This window comes from Sapajus apella, unplaced genomic scaffold (assembly GCF_009761245.1).
Source record: "Sapajus apella isolate SASKATOON/1434 unplaced genomic scaffold, GSC_monkey_1.0 scaffold5, whole genome shotgun sequence".
Taxonomy (NCBI): Eukaryota; Metazoa; Chordata; class Mammalia; order Primates; family Cebidae; genus Sapajus; species Sapajus apella.
The window spans coordinates 37,907,886-37,932,448 of record NW_022436945.1 but is presented as its reverse complement, the minus strand read 5'-3'; the positions used below and the strand labels follow the sequence as shown (position 1 = coordinate 37,932,448).

At 41.3% G+C, this 24,563-nt stretch overlaps 1 protein-coding gene across 3 annotated transcripts in view; it reads left to right on the top strand.

Moving 5' to 3' along the window:
• Positions 1-13,788: 13,788 nt before the first annotated feature.
• Positions 13,789-24,563, top strand: part of FRYL (FRY like transcription coactivator) — a 272,517-nt gene continuing 261,742 nt past the window's right edge. The window contains exon 1 of one of the 3 annotated variants that reach the window (XM_032274133.1): positions 13,789-14,024. The gene's annotated coding sequence lies outside the window, so the exon portion shown is untranslated. The remainder of the gene's footprint in view (positions 14,025-24,563) is intronic. The other 2 variants (XM_032274135.1, XM_032274136.1) reach the window with 2 other exon arrangements.

Below are 24,563 nucleotides of genomic sequence, written 5' to 3'. Positions count from 1 at the left end.
ATGCTCTTTAGCCAAGTCGGCCTTGATTTGGGTTATTCATGTCACAATGCACTTCTTTTTTTAATAGTGGGATGTGAGATGGAAGATATTGCTGTCATGATTAATATATTAATAAGCATTCACGAACTCTATCCCTGGGTTATTTTTGAATAAACCCAAAATTCAATTTCTTCTCTACTCCCTTTTTATTCATCCCTCCTGTGGAAAAAGGCCCACGAATCACTTTTCTCCTTTCTTTTCTCTTCCCTTTATTCTCATGCTCCTCTCAAAACCTGTTAGGAGAATTCAGCTTGCCTCAAATTCTAAGCTAGATTAGGCAATAAACAACCTGAGGGCAGAGACTGTTCTTGTGTTATTTGCTGCATTCACAGTGCCTACCACATACTTGGCATATAATTGGCACTAAAAATAATTGCGGAATGAGCATGTGAAAGGAAAATGGAAATTGCTAAGGGTACAGGCAGAAATCTAGCTTTTCTGGGTTAGGAGCTAATAGCAAAAAAGATCTAATCTTTGTAGAAATCAAAATGTTTCATGAAGTAAGAAAGGTATGGTCATGTCAGAAACTCCAGCAACTGTCCTTTAAGAAACTTCCTAGGAACATACATTACTCCTGTAAGGCTAAGGCCAAGACCCTTGACGATGGCCACGATGGTGAAATTTACAACCATTAAACATTAGCTTAGCTTTACAAGCTCTGGAACCCAATATTGTCTACATACTAAGAACAGATCCACTTCTTAGAACTGGACTGGCATTATCCAAACTTGCAATAATGGTGTATAAACCAGAATGCCAATATATTACTTTATAAGGAGAAGTATAATGATTATAGGAATTGGAATATATGAAGTCTGTATAATCATTTCGTGCCTGTAGGTAACCCTTTATAAAAAGCCATATCAACTAAGAAGATTGCCTGCTGAGCAGGAATTTGGAGACGCATTCTGGCATAATGATTAGGACTCAGACAGACTTGATTTTAGATCCTGAGTCTGCCACTGACTAGCTCTGTGGCCTCAGGCAAGTTACTTAAGCTCTGAATGCCTTCATTTTCTTAACTGTAAAATGGTGATAATAATAGTCCCTACCAGCTGGGCACGGTGGCTCATGCCTGTAATCCCAGCACTTTGGGAGGCTGAGGCAGGTGGATCACTTGAGGTCAGGAATTGGAGAACAGCCTGGCCAACATGGTGAAACCCCTTCTATACTAAAAATACAGAAGTTAGCCAGGCATGGTGGTACATACCTGTTGTCCCAGCTACTTGGTAGGCTGAGGCAGGAGAATGGCTTGAACCCAGGAGGTGGAGGTTGCAGTGAGCCTAGACAGTGCCACTGCACTCCAACCTAGGCATCAGAGCAAGACTCTGTCTCAAAAAAAAAAAATAGTCCCTCCGTGTACTACATACTTTTGGGGACGTCTTCACAGGACACACTGGCTTACTTCTCTAACAATAACCACTTTTCCTCCCTTTCTCATGTCCTCCCTCTATGTGGACTTCTAGGAACCCTATTTTTATATTGTGACCTTGCACCACTGTTCACAGGGAAATGAATAAGGGGTGAACTCCTTATTTACGTGGGGCCAATCAGGTTCTCTTTCATAGGAATTTGCAATTTAGACTCAGAGATATCCAGTCTGGTCTGTTTGCTTGAATGAAGTCATGTAAACTTGGGATTGGAGGCTGCCTCTGTGGAGTTAATGAGGCCTGTCCATGTGCTGCCGGAGTGAGTTGACTGGGTCTGCAGAAAAAAAGGAGAGGGGAAGGAAGCAGGCTTGCCCAGAGAAGCAGAGACTGGGACCATAAGCACCGGAGAGAGAGCCTGGAGTAATGCCCGCCACCTCCCTATTCCAGGCCCTTCTGAGGCTCAGCAGCCTTCCCCTGTCTTAAGAAGTCCCTGTGTCCTCTCCTAAAGCTCCCCTTCTTGCTGTAGCTAGTCAGGGTTGGCTTTTCTCATTTGCAACAGAAGAACCTTCACCAGCAGGGCATGGTGGCTCATGCCTGTAATCCCAGCACCTTGGAAGGCCTAGGCAGGCAGATCACTTGAGGTCAGGAGTTCCAGATCAGCCTGGTCAATGCAGTGAAACTAAAAATACAAAATTCAGGAAGTTGTGGTAGTGTGTGCCTGGAATCCCAGCTGCTTGAGAGGCTGAGGCACGAGAATGGCTTGAACCTGGGAGACAGAGGTTGCAGTGAGCCAAGATCATGCTACTGCACTCCAGCCTGGGCAGCAGAGTAAGACTCTGTCTCAAAAAAAAAAGGAACCCTGACCAATACAGCACTACATGATATTTTAAGAAGTCAGCAAGTGAACATATGTAAAACACATGTAATAATAAAATTCTTACCACTCGGATTGACAAACTGAGGCCTTCAATCAAGGTATCCTCTCTCCATAAGGGCTTGAATGAAGGCTGCCAGCAGTTTTCTGTGACTCCTCAAGGTGTATACCTCTGTGGCTAACCATTCCCATTCTGATGGACATGCTTATCTTTTTAGATACAATGGCACATTTTATCCTTTTCTGAAGTGCATAGGATTAGGAGCCATTCTGTCTCTTTATGGTGATTCTGGACTTCTCTGATTCATTACCTGTTGTCTTTAAAATAAATTCCAAGATGACCTTTAGACCTTTCTCATTTCCAGATTCCTTAAGGATACTTATATGTGGTCTGTAAACACTGATAACAGTTTGCGCCCCCCCGGGCCTGTCCATTGATAAATACTGAATACACTAAAAGGACTCTGTTGTTTATCCTAGTCTACCCACCTCAGATTCATTTACAGATTTCTTTTTTTTTTTTTGAGAGGGGGCCATGCTTTGTCACCCGGATTGGAGTGCAGTGGTGAAATGTCAGCTCACTGCAACCTCCACCTCCCAGGTTCAGCGATTCTCCTGCCTTAGACTCCCAATTAACTGGGAATACAGGCACCCACCACCACGCCTGGCTAATTTTTGTATTTTTAGTAAAGATGGAATTTTACCATGTTGGCCAGGCTGGTCTCGAACTCCTGGCCTCAGGCGATCCACCTGCCTAGGCCTCCCAAAGTGCTAGGATTACAGCCATGAGTCACTGCACCTGGCCTTCTTTTACAGGTTTCTTAGGGCCACTCACAGGGAATACAGCCAGACTGCTCCATCTCCCAGCTGCTATCAATGAACTGGACTGACATTATCCAAACTTGTAACAATGGTGTATGAACCAGAATGCCAATGATAAAATATGATACCCTTGCTTTCTCCAATTTTCTGTTAACCTTCTTAGATGGCAGTCTCCTGAGACCTTTCTCTGTGATGTAGGCAAGGGCAGTAAGATATCTGGGGAATAGTATATAGGCCAATTTGGTTAAAATATCAGAATAGTGGGAGATGGCGCTAGAAAAACAGGTTGGGTTCTGTAATGTAATTGTCATTCAAGCAAACAAACAAGCACAACAACAACCAAGATTCCCTGAGACTGGCAGAACCTTCATATCCAGCTGGGTGCGATGGCTCATGCCTCTAATCCCAGCACTTTGGGATGCCGAGGTGAGTGGATCACCTGAGCTCAGGAGTTTGAGACCAGACTGGTCAACGTGGCAAAATTCCTTCTCTACTAAAAATACAAAAATTAGCTGGATGTGGTGGCTAGCACCTGTAATCCCAGCTACTCAGGAGGCTGAGGCACAAAACCGCTTGATCCCAGGAGGTGGAGGTTGCAGTGAGCTGAGATTGTGCCACTGCACTGCAGCCTGGGCAACAGAGCGAGTAGAATTTGTTTCCAAAAAAAAAAGCGTTCATATCCAGAGAGAGAGAGATTGAAACCTGAAACCCAGATACTTTCTCTCTCACAATCACTCAACAACGACTTCTGCCTCTGCTATCTTGGCCATGAAGTTACTGCTGTCTCACTGGCACTGCCACTTAAGTGCTTGGCCACCATTTTTACTGATTTTTGTGGAAATTCTTTAGTCATAAGCTCCCTGATATGAAGGACATTTTTGATGTTAGTACCATTTTGGAGGCTAGAACAAATTGTTTTCTTACTTGCATGAAAATTACCAGGCTGACATCGTACAGGCTAAAAATGTTCACATAGCAGGACTTCTATAAATAGATCCAAAATACTGAATTGTGTTAAGTGGGATTTCACAACAGCCACCAGATATCTACATATGGTTTGTAAAACTTGTCTATGGAAAATGTGACCTGCCAAAATACTGGGGCATGTAAAGTTGAGAATTTTCCTGTGCAGGGGGGAAAAAACCCTCACAGTTAAAGACGTACATTGCTTCACTGATTGAGGGAAAGAGCAAAATTCTCTGAAAACATATCCTCCTGCCTCTTCTTTCCTCTTTACTGTTTACCTGAGTTTACCTAATAGTACCTTTCACTCTTTTTTTTTTTTTTTTTCTAAAAAGATCAAGTGATTCTTTCAGCGGTAACAAATTATGGCATGTTTACCAAAACCTTCTTTCTTTACCTTGAAAAGTGTAGTCAGTTTTCATTCTGAAGTAGATTTAAAGGTGAGGTATCTCTTTGAAGGACAGTTTAGATTATTGTGCAGTTACTGTGGATTTTTTTCTATGTTAAAAGGCTAATTTACTGAAAGAGGATTTTCTCTTTTTAGTTTTAGTATGTTGTCACTTTATCATATGTAGCAGATAAAAAATTTCTGGTGTGATAAACATCAAGAAAAAAATGACAAATTAATTGCATGTTGTTTTGCAACATGAACTTGAGCCTCTGCTTCTCTATGATCATTTTACCAGTGTGGCTAGTTTATTACTAATTTGCTTGTTATTTACGTACTTAATAAGTTAGTTTCATACATACATGTTGTCTCAAAGTCCGGCCTAAAATTCAGGCCAGATTTACACTTGCAGAAAGGTAGTAAAACATTAAGGCTTTTATTTGGATGGTTCAAACAAACAAAAAAGAACCCAAACACTACTCAATGGATGAATCTATTATTAATAATTCTGAGATAATTATGGCAAAGCTGTTTTTAAGAGGAGTATCTGAATGAATTATTTTTTTCACTGTATCTGTGATAGATGGCATGGCAGATATATTTATTTATAGCTCTTTGTTGTTATGCTAATTGACTAGCAAGATTACTATGTCTGTATACATTTATGTAGCTTTTGCATTATCTAGGAGCTACCTGGAAAGTGCTGATGAGTAAAGCTAAATTTAGAAGATAAACTTTGGAAAAGATAATGGACTAGGGTCTGAGCCAAGCCTCTGGTCCCAGAGAGCCCAACTTCTTCATATCTCCTGCCTCCTCTTTCCTCCTCACTGTTATCTGAGTTTACCTGTATTAGTCTGTTCTCATGCTTCTGATAAAGACATATCTGGGATGGGGTAATTTATAAAGAAAAAGAGGTTTAATGGACTCACAGTTCCATGTGGCTGGGGAGGCCTCACAATCATGGCGGAAGGTGAAAGGCACGTCTTACATGGCAGCACACAAGAGAGAATGAGAGCCAAATGAAAGGGGAAACCGCTTATAAAATCACCAGCTCTTGTGAGACTTATTCAGTACCATGAGAACAGTATGGGGGAATCCATGATTCAGTTACGTGCCACCAGGTCCCTCCCACAACACGTGAGAATTATGAGAACTACAATTCAGGATAAAACTTGGGTGGGGACACACCCAAACCATATAATTACCTAACAGTACCTTTCGTTCTTTCTTTTCCAAAAAGATCAGGTGATTCTTTCAGCTATAAAAAATTGTGGCATATTTACCAAAACTTTCTTTCTTTACCTTAAAAAGTATAATCAACTTTAATTCTGAATTAGATTTTAAGGCAGAAAGACGAACAAACAGGCTTATCCAGAATCTATAGTGGAATCCAAAATGCTGCCCATTAGAGTTATTTCTGAACTTTTATTGTACCTAGTCACAGGGCAAAAAGCAATTGAATTTCCTCCAGGAGAGTGATGATGTAACTAGTACAAATGGGTCCCATTGGATACAACTAAAAGAGATATCCTTCTTTTTCCTATATGCTGGCAAAAAAAAATTGCAATAATTTAATAAAAAATGTTATTGTCTTAACTGCTGGCATCAGAATTCTTCTCAGCAAAAATTTCAAACTGTTTTTGTTTGGAAGAATGTCTCAACAAATGATTGAGACCCTGAGGTCTTGGCTATCAGCTGGTTGCAAAACTTGAGAGAGGCAGTCAAGATTGTTTAGTTCTCTAGGAGGAGAGACATTTTTGGCTACTGAGAGAATGTTGGGAAGATGACAGAGGAGGGAAAAGGGTGTGTCAACAGAGTGAGCATGACCCAGGGGTTATGGCAGAGAACCGTGAGAAACCATTGGTGCTAGGTGGCTGAAAGGACTCTAAAAAAGAGAGTATGTTAAATCCTACCCGGACAGTGGCTTACGACTGTAATCCCAGCACTTTGGGATGCCACAATGGGAAGATCACTTGAGCCCAGGAGTTTGAGACCAGCCTGGACACAAAGGGAGACTTCTACAAAAAAAATTAAACAATTAGCCAGGCTTGGTGGCATGCGCCTGTAATCCTAGCTACTAGGGAGGCTGAGGAGGGAGGATGGCTTGAGCCTGGGAGGTTGAGGTTGCAGTGAGCTGTGATTGTGTCACTGTACTCCAGCCCAAAAGTAGATCGAGATACTGCCCCAAAAAAAAAAAAAAAAAAAAAAAAGAAAAAAACAGGCAGAAAGAAAAATCCTAATTTGAGTTGCTTTCCAGGCTATGCCTGATGTGACAGCTGTCTTTAACTCCTAGTTCTCCCATGAAATCTGCCACACTCACAGTGTTTCTGTACATTGGAAGAGTCTCAGGAGAGAGTCCTGAGGAGAGAGAGACTGAGCCTGGACGCAAAAGTGAAAACATAATTCCTCACTACCACATTCCTGTCCTGGTAATTCACAAACACTCTCCAGAGGGCTTTTAGAGTTGTTTAAGGTACACATTCAGGCTGATTTTCTAAATCTTAAGGGGCCAGGTGTCTCCAGCTTGCATCTAGGAATATGGGAAGGAATGTGTTTCCTTACAACTGCCAGATAAAATACAGGACACTCAGTTAAATTTGAATGTTGGAGTACTGTTTTAGGGTAATTATGTTCTGTGTATTGCATTGGATATATTTTTGCAGGGACTGCAGATAGTCCCTGAATATTGATAATTCGATTTATGACTTTTCAACTTTACTAGCAATAGGCAATCAGTAGAAGCTGTACTTCAAGGACCAACACAACCATTCTGTTTCTCACTTTCAGTACAGTGTTCAATAAATTACAAGACATATCCAACACTTTTTTTTATAAAGTAGGCTTTGCGTTAGGTGATTTTGCCCAACTGTAGGCTAATGTAAGTACTCTGAGAATGTTTCAGGTAGGCTAGGTTATAATGTTTGGTAGGTTGGGTGTATTAAATGCATTTTCTATTTATGGTATTTTCAATTTATGATGGGTTATTGGGATGTAACCACATCGCAAATCAAAGAGCATCTGTACTCTCATAAGGGCTTCTTCTGATACCCAAGGCAGCTACCTTGTTGAATTTGAGCTTCCTTCCCAGTAAACAATATAATGTCTTGGAAAAGAGACTAGGATCTGAGCCAAGGCTGTGGTTCCATAGAATACATCTTCTTTTCTTTCTGCCTCTCTTCCTACTTCACTCTTATCTTTCTCCTGCAATTATTTCTTGTAATTCTTTAAACTAGAGGCAACTGGGGCTGTACTAAGAGAAAAAATTGAAAGGCAGCCTGTAGTTAAGTTTCATCCTCTGTAAAGTGGGGGGTAATAGTTCCTTTCTATGGAATTGTGAACTTTCAATGAATTGGTATAATTAAAGCATTAAGGACAGTAACTGGCATAGGTAAAATACTAGTGATTCTAGGGTCTAGAGTCTAGAGCGCACTGTCTAGAAGTCTAGTGTGTAGGGCCTACTGGCCTTTGACTATTGTAATCACTACTCTTGCTCCCTCACTAATCCATTCTCCACACTGTAGCTAGTGATCTTTTCAAAATGCAAATCTGAACCCCGTGTGTGGCATGTACCTGTAATCTCAGCTACTTGGAAGGCTGAGGCAGGAGGAGCGGCTTGATTCCAGCAGTTTGAGACCAGCCCAAGCAATGCAGGGAGATTTCATCTCATTAAAAAAAAATTAATAAAAATCAAAATGCAGACCAGGCACAGTGGCTCACCCCTGTAATCCCAGCACTTTGGGAGGCCGAGGTGGGTGGATCATTTGAGGTCAGGAGTTCAAGACCAGCCTGACCAACATGGTAAAACCCCATTTCTACTAAAAATACAAAATTAGCCGGGCGTGGTGCTGGGTGCCTATAATCCCAGCTACTCGGGAGGCTGAGGCAGGAGAATAGCTTGAACCTGGGAGGCAGAGATTGCAGTGAGCTGAGATCACACCACTGCCCTCCTGTCTGGGCAACAAATGTGAAACTCTGTCTCAAAAAAGAAAAAGAAAATGCAGACCAGGCACGGTGGCTCACACCTATAATCTAGCACTTTGGGAGGCTGAGGTAAGAGGATCATTTGAGCCCAGGAGTTCAAGAGCAGTCTGGGAAACATGGTGGGACCTTATCTCTACAAAAAATTTTAAAATTAGCTGGGTGTGACGGTGTGTGCCTATAGTCCTAGCTCCTCAGGAGGCTGAGGTGGGAGGATTCCTTGAGCCCAGGAGTTTGAGGCTGCCGTGAGCAATAATTGTTCCTCTGCACTCCAGCTTGTGTGACAGAGCTAGACCTTTTTTTCTGAAAAATAAAATAAAAATTAAAAAATGAAAATCTGAACATGTCATGGCCTTGATATAAAGCCTTCAATGGCTCTCTACTACTCTGAATAAAGACATATGGGTGCTAAAGCCTTTGCTTTTACCTATTTCTCCAACTTCACTGCCTTCCTCCCTGGCCTTCAGGCACTTTGCACTTCCCAGGCACACAGGCCTTATTTCAACGCCATCAGGGTGCCACACATGCTGTGCCTTCTGCCTGAAATACTTTCCTCTTTCCCATCTCTCACTTCACTCATTTTTCAGTCCTTGTCAAAGAATTCTTCCTCAGGGAAGCCTTTTCAGATTGCCTGGTCTAGATTACAATTCATGGTGTAGATACCCTGTACTTTTCCCTCAGAGCCATTTATTATAGTTCTAATTATTACACTATAAGCTCCACGAGGGCAGGGACCATGTCTATCTTGTTAACCATTATAGTCCCAACCCTAGCATAGTGCCTGACACATGCTAGATACTCAACCAAAAAAAAAAAAAAAAGTTTTTTTTTTTTCTAAATGAATTAGACTTACATTAAATCAGAGAGCCTTACACTACAGCTCATGGGCCAAATCCAGTGCACCATCTATTTTTCTATGGTTGGCAAGCTAAGAATGGTTTCTACATTTCTTAGTGGTTGAAAAAAACATCAAAAGAATCGTGATATTTCTTGACACATGAAAAAGGGAAGAAATTCAATTTCAATGTCCATAAATAAAGTTTATTGGAATATAACCCTACATATTAATTTATAATATATCGTCCTTGGCCACTTTCAGGCTGCAGCAGCACAGCTGAGTAGCTGTAACAGAGACCATATGGCCTGCGAAGCCAAAAATATTTACTATCTGGCCCTTAACAGGGAAAGTTTGCTGACCCCTGTGTTAGACAATAGCATTTTGGGTCTCTGGGGCAGCTTGTGTTCAAAAGCACCTGCAGGTGGCTTTTCTCAATTGTCAACAGTTTGCTTCTGTTGCTGAAACAAGTGGTCCATTTATTTTGCTTAGTTGGTAGGATTAATTAATGAGGGTTTCCTTTGTCCTTTGTTTTTCTGCTTCTCTATCAACAGACAGAAGCCCCCCAAAGGCGATCAGTCATATGGTATACTGCTTTGCCAGAGGTATGCTCATGTAACTGATTTACCCCCAACCAAAAAATTTCCCAGGTCTTTGGATAATTCACGAATTTCTCAAATGAGATAATGAGTTGATATAGGTGGTGGCAATACATTTAAATAGAATGTCTACTTTTTTTCCATCTATTTTCCATCATCCCATAAACTAGGAACAGATTTAAAACTGCTGTCATCTTTTAAAGTTAGAAATTCATACTTACTAGAGCAATATTTTAAGGCACACATAAATATAACGGATTTTAAGACTGTTCCAGAATGATTTCACCATAGTACTAGATAACCATTCAAACAGTGGCAGACAAGCTGAACTCAGTGGCTTATGCTTGTAATCCCAGCTACTCAAAGAGACCAAGCTGGGAGGGTAGCTTGAGGCCAAGAGTTTAGATTAGCCTGGGCAACATCGAAAGACCCTATCTCAAAGCCCCCTGAAAAAAAGAAAGAGAGAGAGAGAAAGAAAGCAAGAAAGAAAAAGAAAGAAGTGAGAGATGAACTGCTTATTCCTCTAAATAATTTAAAAGTCTAATCTGAAAACCACTTTATATGCTCTTGGGTCCTGAATTCAAAGGTATTTTTAGTAATAGTTAGACAGAGGGGGTTAAACTGACTATAGGTGTCTATTTGTACAGTGCCTTTTACTTCTCTGTCGCCCAGGCTGGAGTATAGTGGTGTGATCTTGGCTTACTGCAACCTCTGCCTCCTGGGTTCAAGCAATTCTCTTGACTCAGCCTCCCGAGTAGCTGGGATTACAGGCACATGCCACCATGTCTGGTAATTTTTGTATATTTAGTAGAGATGGGGTTTCATCATGTTGGTCAGGCTGGTCTTGAACTCCTGACCTCAGATGATCTGCCCACCTCTCCTCTCAAAGTGCTGAGATTACAGGCACGAGCCACCATGCGTGGCCATATTTCACCATTTAAAATACTTTAACAAACATCTATATGCAAGAATTTAAAAAGCTTTATTTGCATTAGCGCGCACGTGTGTGTGTGTGTGTGTGTGTGTGTGTGTGTGTGTGTGCGTGCGCGCGCGCGCGTGAGACAGAGTGAGACTGCTGCCCAGGCTGGAGGGCAGTGGTGCAATCTTGGCTCACTACAACCTCTGCCTCCTGGGTTCAAGTGATTCTCCTGCCTCAGCCTCCTCAGTAGCTGGGATTACAGGCCCATGACCACTCCCATCAGCTAATTTTTCTATTTTTTGTAGAGAAGGGGTTTCACTGTGTTGCCCAGGCTGGCCTTGAACTCCTGGCCTCACATGATCCACCTGCCTTGGCCTCCCAAAGTGCTGGGATTACAAGTGTGAGCCACTGAACCCAGCTGAGAAATATTCTTTTTTTATAGTAGGGATTGGGCTTAGAATGGGAAACTAACAGAGGGAGATAAAGCACAACTTGTAAAGTTCTCCAGGGTTAGAACTGGGGCTGCTTTCAGCAACACTGCACATTCTCAAGAATAACCTGACATTGTAAGCTCTAGGTTTGTAGATTTTTATAATTCTTCTTTGCTGTAAAATACCAGTAGGAGTATTAGTACCAGGAAGTTGCGTGTGTGGGCTAAAAAGTGATAAATCATCCTCTTGTGGGCAAATATGAAAAATTTAGAGAAAAGAATAATACAAATTATATTTGAAAGATGATGATCTCAGCATAGTTGGTTCAATACAAGTAAGAGAATCTAGAGGTTACTGTAGACTGCCTTCTCTAGTTATACGCCCAGTCTGCCAGTGCAGCAAAACAGGGCAGTAGCAAGCTGGATATCACAGGACAGGTGTTTTAGAAAAAACATGAAAACATCACCTAGACCTTGAACAAAAGCTGCAGGTGTGAACATGCCTGAAATGCTGGATATCTCCAGAAAATCATCCTAGATATCAGTGCATAGAATATTCTGAATATTATTCTTATATTCTTTTTTTTTTTTTTTTTTTTGAGATGGAGTCTTGCTCTGTCACCCAGGCTGGAGTGCAGTGGTGTGATCTCGGCTCACTGCAACCTCCGCCCCCCAGATTCAAGCGATTCTCTTGCCTCAGCCACCCTAGTAGCTGGGATTACAGGGATCCACCACCCCGCCTGGCTAATTTTTGTATTTTTAGTACAGACAGGTTTCGCCATGTTGGGTGGGCTGGCCTTGAACTCCTGACCTCAGGTGATCCCTGCTTCAGCCTCCCAAAGTGCTGGGATTACAGGCATGAGCCACCGCGCCTGGCCTCTTCTTATATTCTAATGTAGAATATTAGAACCCAGAAGCAGTCTCAAAGTTTGAGAGTAGTAAATGAGTAAACCAGAAGTATCAGTTTGGCTTGACTGCAGTTTTAATATACAGTAAAATCAGAATAGGCTAAACATAGGGGTTTAGTTATAGGGACTTAATAGGGAGAAAGTATGTATCCGTGAAGGCCATGTAAATGCAACCTAGATAGTTCATTGTCTCTTGCCCCAAGTAGTGACACCTTCCCACAACGTTCCCTTTTGTCTCCTGCTCTTCCTTATTTCTGGGTAGCCTCATGAAATTTTTCACCTGAACTTGGGGAAAAGTCCTGTGGATTCCCAACTACTGATGTTTACTTACCCTTCTGTCATTAAGCCCCTTTTCTAGGGTATTGCTGAGCACTGACACTTCCTTGGCACCATTAAATTTTGCTGGGGGTATCACTGCAAATGTACCCTGGGGTACAGTCTTCCAAAGTTCATTGGCAAAGAGGGAGAGAACACATAACCATTTTCCCCTAACATTCTTAGATGGGTACCGAAGCTGCACCTGTGCTCGATTTTAGTGGCAACAAACCTTTTGGTTCTTGCAGCTTCCCTGGGAAACTGGGGAAATTCTAATGCAGACCCCACACTAAGCTTTCCCGTAAGTTCTTCTCTTTTCAATGTGTGCTGTTCCGCTCCAGGGTCAAGCTTTTGGTATCAGACTCCCTCTTTCTCTTAGAGGGATGCGTTTTCTCCTGAGAGGCACCTCAGCCGTTCAAGAATCAGCTTTATGGTACCCACTTGGGTTCAGCTGACCTGCGGTGTGGGGAAAGAAGTCCTACACTTTGAGGATGACATAAGGGTACCGTCTACTTAATTTTTTCGAAAAAGTAACGGGTCTCATGCAAACGCCGGAACGTCACAGAGGACGTGACTTAAACGGAACTTGTAATGGAAATAATTTAAATGCTTTTCTAAATGAAGAATTACTAGACAAGCAAGGAAACCTCCAGGTTTTCAGATACCTTGATTAAAGCTCTTCCGGGTGGCAAAATGCCAGTGCATCAATGGTATGAATAGAGCGGACAGTGGATGAAACTTGTTGAGTAAATCTCAGGAAGAATTAGCACTGGACTTTCAGGTATTCTAACTCAATTCTAACCATTCCATTCACTGGACCACAGGATAAGGTTCCGCAGGATCCGAGCGCCAGCTCTGGATGCATTACTCATCGGGAGAAAATTTTGAATTTTTCTCTTGTCCCTTTCCAGCTTTCTACAACATAGGATATGAGTTTGTCCTCGACCCCCAACAACATTTCAAGGGAAAGGCACTCCTAGAGAGCAAAGGTGGGGAGGACTTTGCGGCTGTGTTTCCCAAGCCCGTAAAGGGAGGGTAATAATGGTAGGGGGGCGTGCAGACTAGTTCCTTCCTTGCCCAATCAGGTATACAGGAAGATGTCCATTCACCAATAAAAATAAAGTTCGCTTTCCGGAGGCGGGAGGGTGAGGCTTGACTGCCAATTCTCCAAAGCGACGTTAGAGGCGAGGACAGAGAATGATTAGCGGGAGGACCAACCCGGGAAAAGGGGCGGGGAGAAGGCGGGAGCAACATTGAGCGGCGGCTGGCCTGTCCATTGGAGGGCGAGTACCGCTGTTCCTGTTGTAGTGTTTCTCACCAATCATGAAGGCCAGGGGGTGGGCGGGGCAGGGAAGGGGGTGGGCAGAGCTCGCAGCACCGCCGGGCGCCCGTCCGGCTCAGGGAGAGAGCGAGAGAGAAATCCGGTTAAAATCAGAGTCGGAGGGAGGTTTAACCACAGATCGGTTCCGATCGGATTATTCCTTAAAGGGGACGCGCCATTGTCAAAAGAACGGAGCCAGGGGCCCGAGGGCGGGGACCGGCGGCGCTGGAGGAGCGAGGCAGCTGCACTTGGACTGGGGACGGGTAGGTGTTGACTGGAGAAAGGCGCTTCATTTTACTTTCTCTTCCAGCTCCCAGGCAGGCGCCTGGATGCCCGTCGCCGACAGCGCGGCCCGGGCGGGAGACGAGGTCGCCGGCCTTTGCCCGCCGCCCTTCCTGGTGGGCGCCGAGGGGAGACGGGCCGGGATGGCTGGCAAGCGGCGCTGCCCGGGCCGACGCTCGTAACGGACACCAAACCGCGGCGCAACCCCAGCCTCAACCGAAAACCCGCCCGAGCTGCGTCGGGTCCGCGGGGAGCGCCGCGCGCCCCGCTCTCCCGCGCGTCCCTTTCCCCTCCAGTGCCTGGCTCCCCTCGCGCGCGCGCGGCGCTCCCTCGCGCGCCGCCTGCTCGCGCGCCGCGCTCCGCTCGCGCGCCACCTCGCCACCAACTCGTGGGAGCCGCCCCGCGGGAAGGAAGGCGGCGGCGGAGGGAGACCGGCGGCCACGGCGCTGCCGCCCCGGCTGGGAAGAGAGGGCTGAGGAGCACACTGAGCGCGGCGGCTGGCGGGCCCTGGCGGGCAGGGTTGGCGGGGACTGACGGAGCGCGCCGGCCTGGCCCGGCATTGTCCGCCTTTTCCTTGCCCTGGTCTCTCCGCCCACCGCTCGCGGCCGTGGGGAGGGGTGCGGGCGCTGTGCCCGCGGTGCCCGCGCCGCCCCGGGCCGGCGGCTCACCCCGGTACCCGGAGCCTTCCGGAGCCGGGGCCAGCCTTGGGGACTCTGCGGCCACCGCCCGCGGGCCGACTCGGCCTGCAGAGTGCCTGCTGCTCTCAGCCTCGGCACCGGGCAGACTGCCTGGGCGCTGAGCTCTTCCTTGCAACTTTTCTTTCCCGTTTGATGGAAGTTGTTGCTTCCCGGAGGCAGGTTCTTAGGGCATAGCCTGGTTTCCTGCGTTCTGGAGAGGATGGTTTCTAGGGCGAAATGGTTCTTGATTGCTGCTAGTCTTTCCTGCCATCCTAGTTTCGTTCCTCGCCACCTGAAATCGCATTTCTTTTTGTGGATTTGCAATGATATAGGAGCATTAACCTTTTCTAGATCAAGATTTGAAAAGAAAAACAAGGATTAGGGTGTGTGCTGGTGAGGGGCAAGAGTTCTTAGTGGAGCTGCCCTTACCTTTGAACTGCGGAAAATATTATCTCGACTCACTGGCTGGGATTCTCTTGGAAGGGTAGGGGAAAAAAGACACAGCGAAACAGGCTGCCAGGGTCTATCGGATTATGGGGAAAAAAAGGGTTTTGATGGAAATAGAGTTGGTTTTATAAAACGCTGTGCTGCCTAGGAGATAGCGCCTGTAAAGTTGATTCTGCTACTGAATTTATAGGCATTATAATTAGTACCAACAGCTTTTACTATTGATAAAACTAGTATAATAGGTCTTTTCATCTTGAGCATTATCACTCTGCTTAACCTGTCAATACTTGCTGAGGAATCACAGTTAGAGATAGTACATTCCTTGTCAGAGGCCTTAGTGAAGAATGTTTTCATAAGCATTCATTTTTGACAGTTTCTTGTGCAATACTTTGTAGAGTACTTGCATGTGCAAGTTACAACCGTATAAACAAAGTAGCAGTGGGTGTGTTACTCTGTGGTCTTTTTTTGCTACTCATTATCAAAAACAGCATTCCATCCTGTCTTTTCTTCCACTCTGAATTATTTTATAAAATCAGTTCTCTAAAAGAGGGAATTTTGTCGGAACATGTGACCCAGTTTTTTTTTTTTTTTTTTTTTTTAAATTAAAGCAATACTTTTTAAAGTATTCATCGATTAACTTACTGTCCAGTAACTCCCTAGTGATGTGGAACATTGTAAATTCACAGGCTCAGCAGTAACAATAGAGAAACTACTTGGGAAATTGAAACCCAATTTCAAACCCAATGTTTGAAAGACAAATCTATTCTTCCCACAGAATTTAGAAAATGAAGACACTCAAAAACATATTCTTTGGGCTCAAGTGATCACCTCAGCTTCTGGAGTAGTAGCCGGAAATACAGGTGGGCACTGCTGTGCCCAGCTAATTTTTTTTTTTTTTTGGTAGAGATGGTGGTCTCACTTTATTTTTTGTGTGGATGGCTGGTCTCCAGCTCCTGGCCTTAAGCGATCCTTCTGCTTTGGCCTCTCGAAGTGCTGGGGTTCAGGCTGAGCTACCGTGCTTGGCCGTTTGTAATCATCTTGATGGTATCCAGCATTGTTTCACCTAATATTTCTTCTTTTCTCTTTTATCTTTGATCCACTTCTGTGATAAGGATGTCAGCCAAACATGTAGGCCTAATCTTTCTCCCGTCTCATAATAAAAAGTAGAGGGTTAAACCAAGTTTTTAAATGTCTGTCTTTGTTTACTTACCAACTTATTTAAACAATAAAGAAAATAATTTCTCAACTTTTAAAAGCACATATAAAGAAAACATTCAGAAATAATTATCTTTGAAATATCTAGACCATATTTCCTGGAAAAGACTTTTTTTTTCCTCTTGTGTGCTTTCTACATTGTTTTAAACACATTGTTTTATATGCACACATTTCTTGAGTTTGAACTGTTTCTTGAGATCTTTGGGAGCTAGGACTATCCTTCATTTCTGTGCAGATTCACTGTATCACCTAGGATCTTTTTAGTACCCAATAAATGTGTTATTTTAGGTCTTTGTGACAGAAAAAGATAACGTCCTGTAAAGGTCGCTTGAGTTATTTAAGTTTTTTAAAAAATAAACACCCTTCTGAGCATTTTATACTAAAGACCAGTAATTGGCTTATGGTTGGAGGAAGATATGTCAATCTAGAGTTTCTTCGTTCTGTGTACAAAAATGTGATTTAATTATTTGTAATATCTGTTCCACAGACATCTTTAGTGATGGTGAACACATTGTTACAATTATTCAGAACTAGGTTTTATCTGTCAATAACATCTGTTGAGTATACATTTATTTAAAGGGTATTAGGTAAAGTAGAAACTGATGACAGTATTTATGGAGATAAAGTAGAAATGGATGACAATCTTGTTCTCAAATATATAGTTTATTTTTATTTATTTTTTAAAATTAGACCCAGAGCCAGCGAATCAGATGTATACAGTTTAATGAGAAAGTGTACAATTCTTAGGAAAAAGGCAGTGGGCATGTCAGTGCAGTAAGAAGGACAAAGAAACAGTGACACAGGATTCATGTAATTGAAATGATAGAAGTGGACAAGTTTTCAAGGCTTTAGCAAATTTTAGAATATATGTTTAAATAAATTTTTTAATAAAGTAGCTTTGTGGGTAGACTGGGTATATGTTCCCTATTAGAGCTATTTTTAATGTATAAAATATTTTGAGGGGACAGAGTTTGTGCTCTGAATTTGTGTTGTTACATAGTGACAGGGATCATCCATCTGGCCCAGCTCTGTTATCACCTTGTTTGCAAGATCTTCCTCTGTTCTCCTAATCACAAGTGATTGTTGTTTGCTTTGGCTCCTGTAAAATCCTCTTACAGTACAAGCCATGGTCTGACTTACAGTATGGCCATGTATGTATGTATTGTATTAGATTGTGGAGTTTGGTAAACACTATTAACAGAAGTTAGAACCCTTTCATTTTTACTGTTGCTTGAAGTACCTGGGCAGTTTTAATAGCCCACCAGTATTCTAGAAAATCACTGTAAAGAAGTTTAAATTATTTTTATTTGGGGAATGTGTGTATGTGTGTTTAAAGGAAAAAGAGGTTTTTCTTATCTAAGTTTCACATACTCATGTTAAAATGTTAATATGAAATAAATGCATAATTTCAACATTAAAAGTGGCCAGACATGGTGGCTTATGCCTGTAATCCCAGCACTTTGTGAGGCTGAGGCAGGAAGATGGCTGAGCACAGGAGTTCAAGAACAGTCTGGGCAACATAGGGAGACTCCAGCTATATTAAAAAAAGAAAAAGAAAAGAAAAAAGAAACGTAAAGTGTCTCATAACTCTGCACTTATCACACTGTAACATTGTTAATGGTTTGTTTATTCTTTTTTTTTCCTTTTTTTCCCTCCTTTTACCTCTGTATAGGACTGTCTTAAACTGTTTGTCATGCAAATTTTAGTTAGTAAATTATGTTTATTGGGAGTAGAGAAAGCTAATCATTTTTTTATATACTTATTTTTAAAAATAATTTCTCCAGACTCAGTAATTCTGGTTCCTTTTACCTTAGGATACAAGGCTGTCACCAGTATGTTTGTGTTCAAAATGTAGACTTCATAATCTTTGCAAAAATTGATCAAAACCTGTGTGCCTGAACAGTTTACCTGCCTTTACCCCAGAATAGTTTTGGAGTACACACTTTAATTTCTTCTCATTTCTTGATTCTTCTTCTCAAGAGAGACAGCATTAAAAAAAATGCCAGATACAGGTGAAGGGGAGAAAGGCAGCAAATCATGCTGCCATGTGTGTACCTATGCAACAATCTTGCATGTTCTTCACATGTACCCCCAAACCTAAAATGCAATTAAAAAAAATTGCTTTGAGACTCTCAGCAGGCACTCCTTATAGTAGCCCAAGGAGATATGTAGATTTGTTCAAGGTGGAATCACTCAAACATTAGATTGCTAATTGTAAATGGGGGCTACAGTTTAGGCTGGTGAAGTAGGTGAGAAGTGTCTGTTGTTCCACGTGCGTTTTTAAGCTACCCCAGAGGGCAGAAAGACTTTCCAAAGGATCCTAAATAGAAAACCCAGCTGTAAGCAGCTAGGGGGCCTAATCAGCTGAAAAAATATCTCCATTCATTTAGCAGATTTTTGAGAACTGCACCTATAGTGTGTACCATGCTAGGCATTGAGGGTAAGATTTAAGTTTGTCTGTGTCACAAGTCATGAGCTCCTCTGAGCAGAAGGCTTAATTAGACAAGTGCAGAGTGGAACGTGTGTTAAAGGTAGCTTAAATGAAGTGCATCCTTTGGTGAACTTATTATTCACTCATTTGTTTATTGTTCTGCATAGCCTCTTCCAAAACAGCCTAACAAACAAAACTGGTCTTCCACCAGAGATGGGTTAAGGTCCATGGAGCCTGTTGAATTAAACTTGTGAGCCTAGAATTGTTCTTTGGGATTGCAAACACTGCTGTTCCTATGGAGCAAAGCATTTCTGAAATTCTGCAAATGTAGTTATGTCTTTTCTTATACATAATTTACAGGAATCATACATTTCAAAGAATATCATTATGAGACTACATTGGTATTCTAGCAAATAACTCATATTTTGCTGGTGTAGTAGTAATAACATTCTTTTAAGCTCCAAATGCTATAATAAATAGATATCTTTACCAGGATTTGTGCTTTTTGTTATGAAAATATTATTTTGAAAAATCATTGACTGGATGCTGTGACTCACGCTTGTAATCCCAGAACTTTGGGAGACCAAGGTAGGCGGATAACTTGAGGTCAGGAGTTTGAGACCAGCATGGCCAACATAGTGAAACCCCATCTCTACTAAAAATACTAAAATTTAGATGGGTGTGGTGGTGCATGTCTGTAGTCCCAGCTACTCAGGAGTCTGAGGCAGGAAAATCGCTTGAACCCAGGAGGTGGAGGTTGCAGTGATCTGAGATCACGCCACTGCACTCCAGCCTGGGTGACAGAGCAAGACTCCATCTCAAAAAAAAAAAAAAAAAAAAAAAAAAATTCATTTGTATTAAAATTTAGTGTGAAATATTTTTAACTTATACAAAATGTACCCCCTGTACTATCTTCTTCCCATTCAATCTTTATGTGGGGAAAGATTGGAGTGCTAAGAAAGAGACCATATAACACTGTCAGTGATGGGGTCAGCCGGGCTAGGGATATTTGAGAGGGGTAGTAGGTTCTGTTTGACCTTAATGCAGCAGTTTTGATTTGTTAAGTTTTGTGAAGAGTTACTATGTTAAAGTAACAGCTTTTTTGAAATATAGTTCATATGCCATATAATTTACCTATTAAAAATGTACAATTCAATGGTTTTTAGTGTATTTCAGAGTTGTGTACCATCACTTCAATTACTTTTAGAACTTTTCATCCCATCCCCAGCCCTAGGCAACGAATGATCTATATTCTTTGTTTATATCTGTCTATTCTGGATATTCTAGATAAAGAAAAAATAACATTTTAATAAATGTACATTCCTGTGTAACTTGATCCCACTCAGTGTGTACAATAAGTACTGTGAATAGATTCAAGTACCTAAGTCCTTGATGTGTGTAACTCCAAGTTTAGAAAGGTATTTATGTATTTTTTTGTGACAGAGTCTCACTGTGTTTCCCAGGCTAAAGTACAGTGGCGCAGTCACGGCTCACTGTAACCTCCACCAGCCGGGCTCAAATGATCCCCTCCACTCAGCTCCCTGCTCCCTGCCTAGCCAGGACCACAGGCATGTACCACCACACCCAGCTATTTTTTGTAGAGAGCTATGTTGCCTAAGCTGATCTTGAACTCCTAGGCTGAAGCAAACTGCCTGCCTCGGCCTCCCAAAGTGCTGGGATTACAGGTATGAGCCACTGTAGAACGTTTTTTTTTAAATTTTTTTGAGACAGGGTCTTGCTATGTTGCCCAGGCTAGAGTGCAGTGGCTATTCACAGGCGGGATCCCACTGCTGATCATCAAGGGAGTTTTGACCTGCTCCGTTTCTGACCTGGGCCAGTTCACCCCTCCTTAGGCAACCTGGTGGTCCCCCGATCCCGGGAGGTCACCGTATTGATGCCGAGCTTAGTGCAGACACCGATAGGCATAGCGCACTACAGCCCAGAACTCCTAGGCTCAAACAATCCTCCCACCTCAGCCTCCCGAGTAGCTAGGACTACAGGCACGCACCACGGAGCCTGGCTGTAGAAAGGTTTTAAGGGAAAATTTAACCCATCATGAGTCTACCTAAGCCTGGAGAATAGTAGGAAAAAAAAAGATTTTGTTTTTCCCCTATGAAAATCATTAGACTCACTCTGCTAACACTTCCTTATACTAACATAATTATTTGATGACTCTCTTGAAGTAAACAATTTATGTTTCAAGTTCTGCAGATTGGACTCTAAAGGGCAGTACTTTAAAAGAAGTTAAAAGTACTTAGTTCTAATCATTGATGAATGTGATGTGACATTTGTCCTTTATACTGGTTCAAAAATAGTGCTTCTTAGATTGATCATGATGGATTTGTATTACTCTTGCATATTGCTAGTGACCTGATAGACCCTTAATAAGTGCTTATTGATTGGCTGATGATTATGATCACAGATATTTCTGTCAGCTCTACTAGTCTTCATCTTCTGTCTTATAATAATAATAGCTACTTGCTAAATAGTGTGATGAGTAATTTATATGTACAATCTTTTAAGGTAGGAAGATGCAGTTTACATTTTGAGAATTTTCTGTAGTTGTCTCCATTGAGTGTACTTTTACAGGCTTCTGATCATTTCTTTGTCTTTTATAGATTATTTTGAATGACTATTTTTGATCAAACCTAAGACACTTTGATACTGGTGCTTTCTTGATCTTTCCAGCAGGGATCAACTGAACGTTTTCACCAACTACATCCTGCTGTTGGATGACAGCAGTTGTAAGATATACTGCTGTTTCAGTGTCCATACTTCAGAGAGGTTAAAGTGTTGTTGTTAAGAGCATCTGAAAGTTGATGAAAAAGGAACATTAGTTTGTTTACTTAGTGCAGTGCAGCCTTGCTTTTTAGAATATAAAATATTCACGTGTTCTTTGTTGCCTGCATGGATTTCAGTGTAATATTTCAATTTCTCAGAATTCCTTGTATTGCTCTTTTTTTTTCTTTTTCTTTTTTTATAGGTCTCTTCATTTCAGGGTAAGCTTCAAATGTGGTTTAATTTAGTTCAATAGTAAAGAATGCCGGGAGGCGGAGTTTCCAGTGGCCGAGATCCCGCTGCTGCACTCCAGTCTGGGCAACAGAGCAAGACTTCGTCTCAAAAAAAAAAAAAAAAAAGAATGCTGGAAAGATAATTTTTAATTTAAATTTTATTTTTCCATTTAAAAACTTAAGTTGGGTTATGCCATCTATAATACTGATTAAAAAATACTGATTAAAAAATGTACATCTTGATAAATGTATATTCCTGTATAACTTGATCCCTTTCAGTGTGCATAAATACTCTGAGTAGATTCAAGTACATCATCCCTTGATGTGTGTAGATCCAAGTTTATTGATTGATTATTGATACAGAGTCTTGATCTGTTGCCTAGGCTGGAGTGTAGTGGTGCAGTCATGGCTTATTGTTGCCTCTGTGGGTGGGGCTCAAGTGACTATCAAAAATTGCCATTCAAACTAATGTACTACTAAAAGTACAGTTAATGAAAACAATTACAGAAAATTCTCAAAATATAACCTGCATCCTTTTACCTTAAAAGATGGTGCATATGAAATATTAATACTTATCACCTTACTTAGCAAGTAGCTAATAGATTCAGTTACATTTGTGTATCTGGGATAACAGTGAACTCACAATAATTTATTTGCGAAAGGAACTTCAGCCATTAGTGTCCTCAGCCAGCAATGTACAGACCATCATATTTTGTTTGTGTATTGGTGAAACCATTGCTTTTTAAAGCATGTCTGGTTTTGGGGCTTGATTTGCTTATTACTTTACTGTTAACTGTTCTCTCTGTTTCCTCTTGTTATACCTGCCCATAGTAGTCTCTCTTTCTAATTCGATGTTTTCAGTGTGCTGTGGGAACAGAACCCAACACAGTACTTGCTGAATGGTGGATAAAAATGACAGAACGTTCTTCTGGGTGAGAAACCAGAAGACTTCCTGTGCATGGAGCTTTAGTGCTAGGGCTTGTTATGTTGGTTTTTACTGCTTAGAGGACTTGAGCTTTTTTTCTGATTTTGGACTCTGTTTTGGCTAAGTGATGCTTCTGGATAGCCAAGGGTGGTATAACAGGATGGTAGATTACCTTATGGTTGTTTAACTTCTCCTGAATAATGAACCTCTAAAAATTGTCTTAAGTCTAACTCAAGTGGATGGAGAAGAACTGTTTTTCCTTTTTGAATGACTTGCTAGTCTACTTCTTGTAAGAACCACCATAACCCTAAGCATGTATACCAGGAAACTTGAATGTACTGGTATGTTTATTGTTTGTTACAATATAATTCAAAGAGCAGAAATTAAAGGCCTTAAAGCAATATGAGAGTGAATGTAAAATAGTCAGATGTGTCTGTTATCTAAATATTTTTATTTAAACTGGATCTTAATCTGTTTTGTTGAGGTAAAACTGTCTTTGCAGATGCCTTATTCTGTATTTGTGTTGTTACAATTTAGACCATGTCTTGTGTGTAATATTCTTGACACTACTGAACCATTAATGTACTTTCAATAAATACTAGTTAGAATTTGTCATGCATGTTTTTCATTGTTTCACTTTTTCCTGCCTTAGAGTTAATGTTTTTGGAGCTAGAATGTCTTTAGGAATTATACAGTAGAATTTCTGCATTTTTATAGATGAGAATGAGATTGTGACTTGTTTAGAATTGTTCTTTTTCTGCAGGTGTAGATTTGAAAGGAAATGACAAAAAACTAAAAAAAAAAAAAAAAAAATTTTTTTCCTGTGATTCTTAGCTTAGTATTTTTCCTGTTCTAACATTTTTCCTGCTCTAACATTCTTACCCAAGTAAAAAATTTAAGGGATGGATGGTACCTTGGAATTTTGTAGTCTCTGTAACAGAGGTCTTCAAAACTTTTATTTCAGCAGCATAAAAAATTGAGTATTCATTCCCAATATGTATATACTTATTTATTGTAAACTATATTCTGTAAATTATGTTCAGAATAAGACATTAACAAAAAATGTGATAAGGATGAAAAACATTTTTGAATAATTTAAATGTAGTAGTTGCATGTTTTTGACCCCACTTAAAATATTAGTAAATAAGAAAAATGTGATTGAATGTCATCACTTAAAAAATTTTTTTCTTTTTAATTTTGAAGTATTTATAGACTCATGGGAAGTTGCAGGAATACTACAGGGAGTCCTCAGTCACCTTCATTCAGTTTTCCCCAGTTATAACATCTTATATAGGGTAACATATTAATAACCTTAAACTAGGAAACTGATATAATATTGTTAATTAGCCATATTCAGATTTCATGTTTTTTAATGCTATCATTTATGTGTATGTGTGTGTGTGTACAGTTCTGTGCAATTCGATAAAATTTTTGTAGATGCCTTTATATGTGCATGTACAGGTAGATTTGTGTAACTACCACCACTGTAGTCAAGATAGAGAACTGTCCCACCACTGCCAAGAAACTCCTTCATGAAGCTCAAGGTTGGCTCCTACCTCCTCATCCCCATTTACTGGCAGCCACTAATTCTCATTTTACTCTGTCATTTTGAGAATGTCACATAAACGGAATTGTACTGTATGTAACCTTTTGCGATTGACTTTTTCATTCAGTATGAAGTCCTAGAAAACCATCCAAGCTGTCTCACACAATAGCTCATTTCTTCTTATTGCTGAGAAGAATGATACGCATAATGCAACGCCTTATTGTATGGGTGTAGCACAGTACGTACTTTAACTCTTCACCTGTTGAAG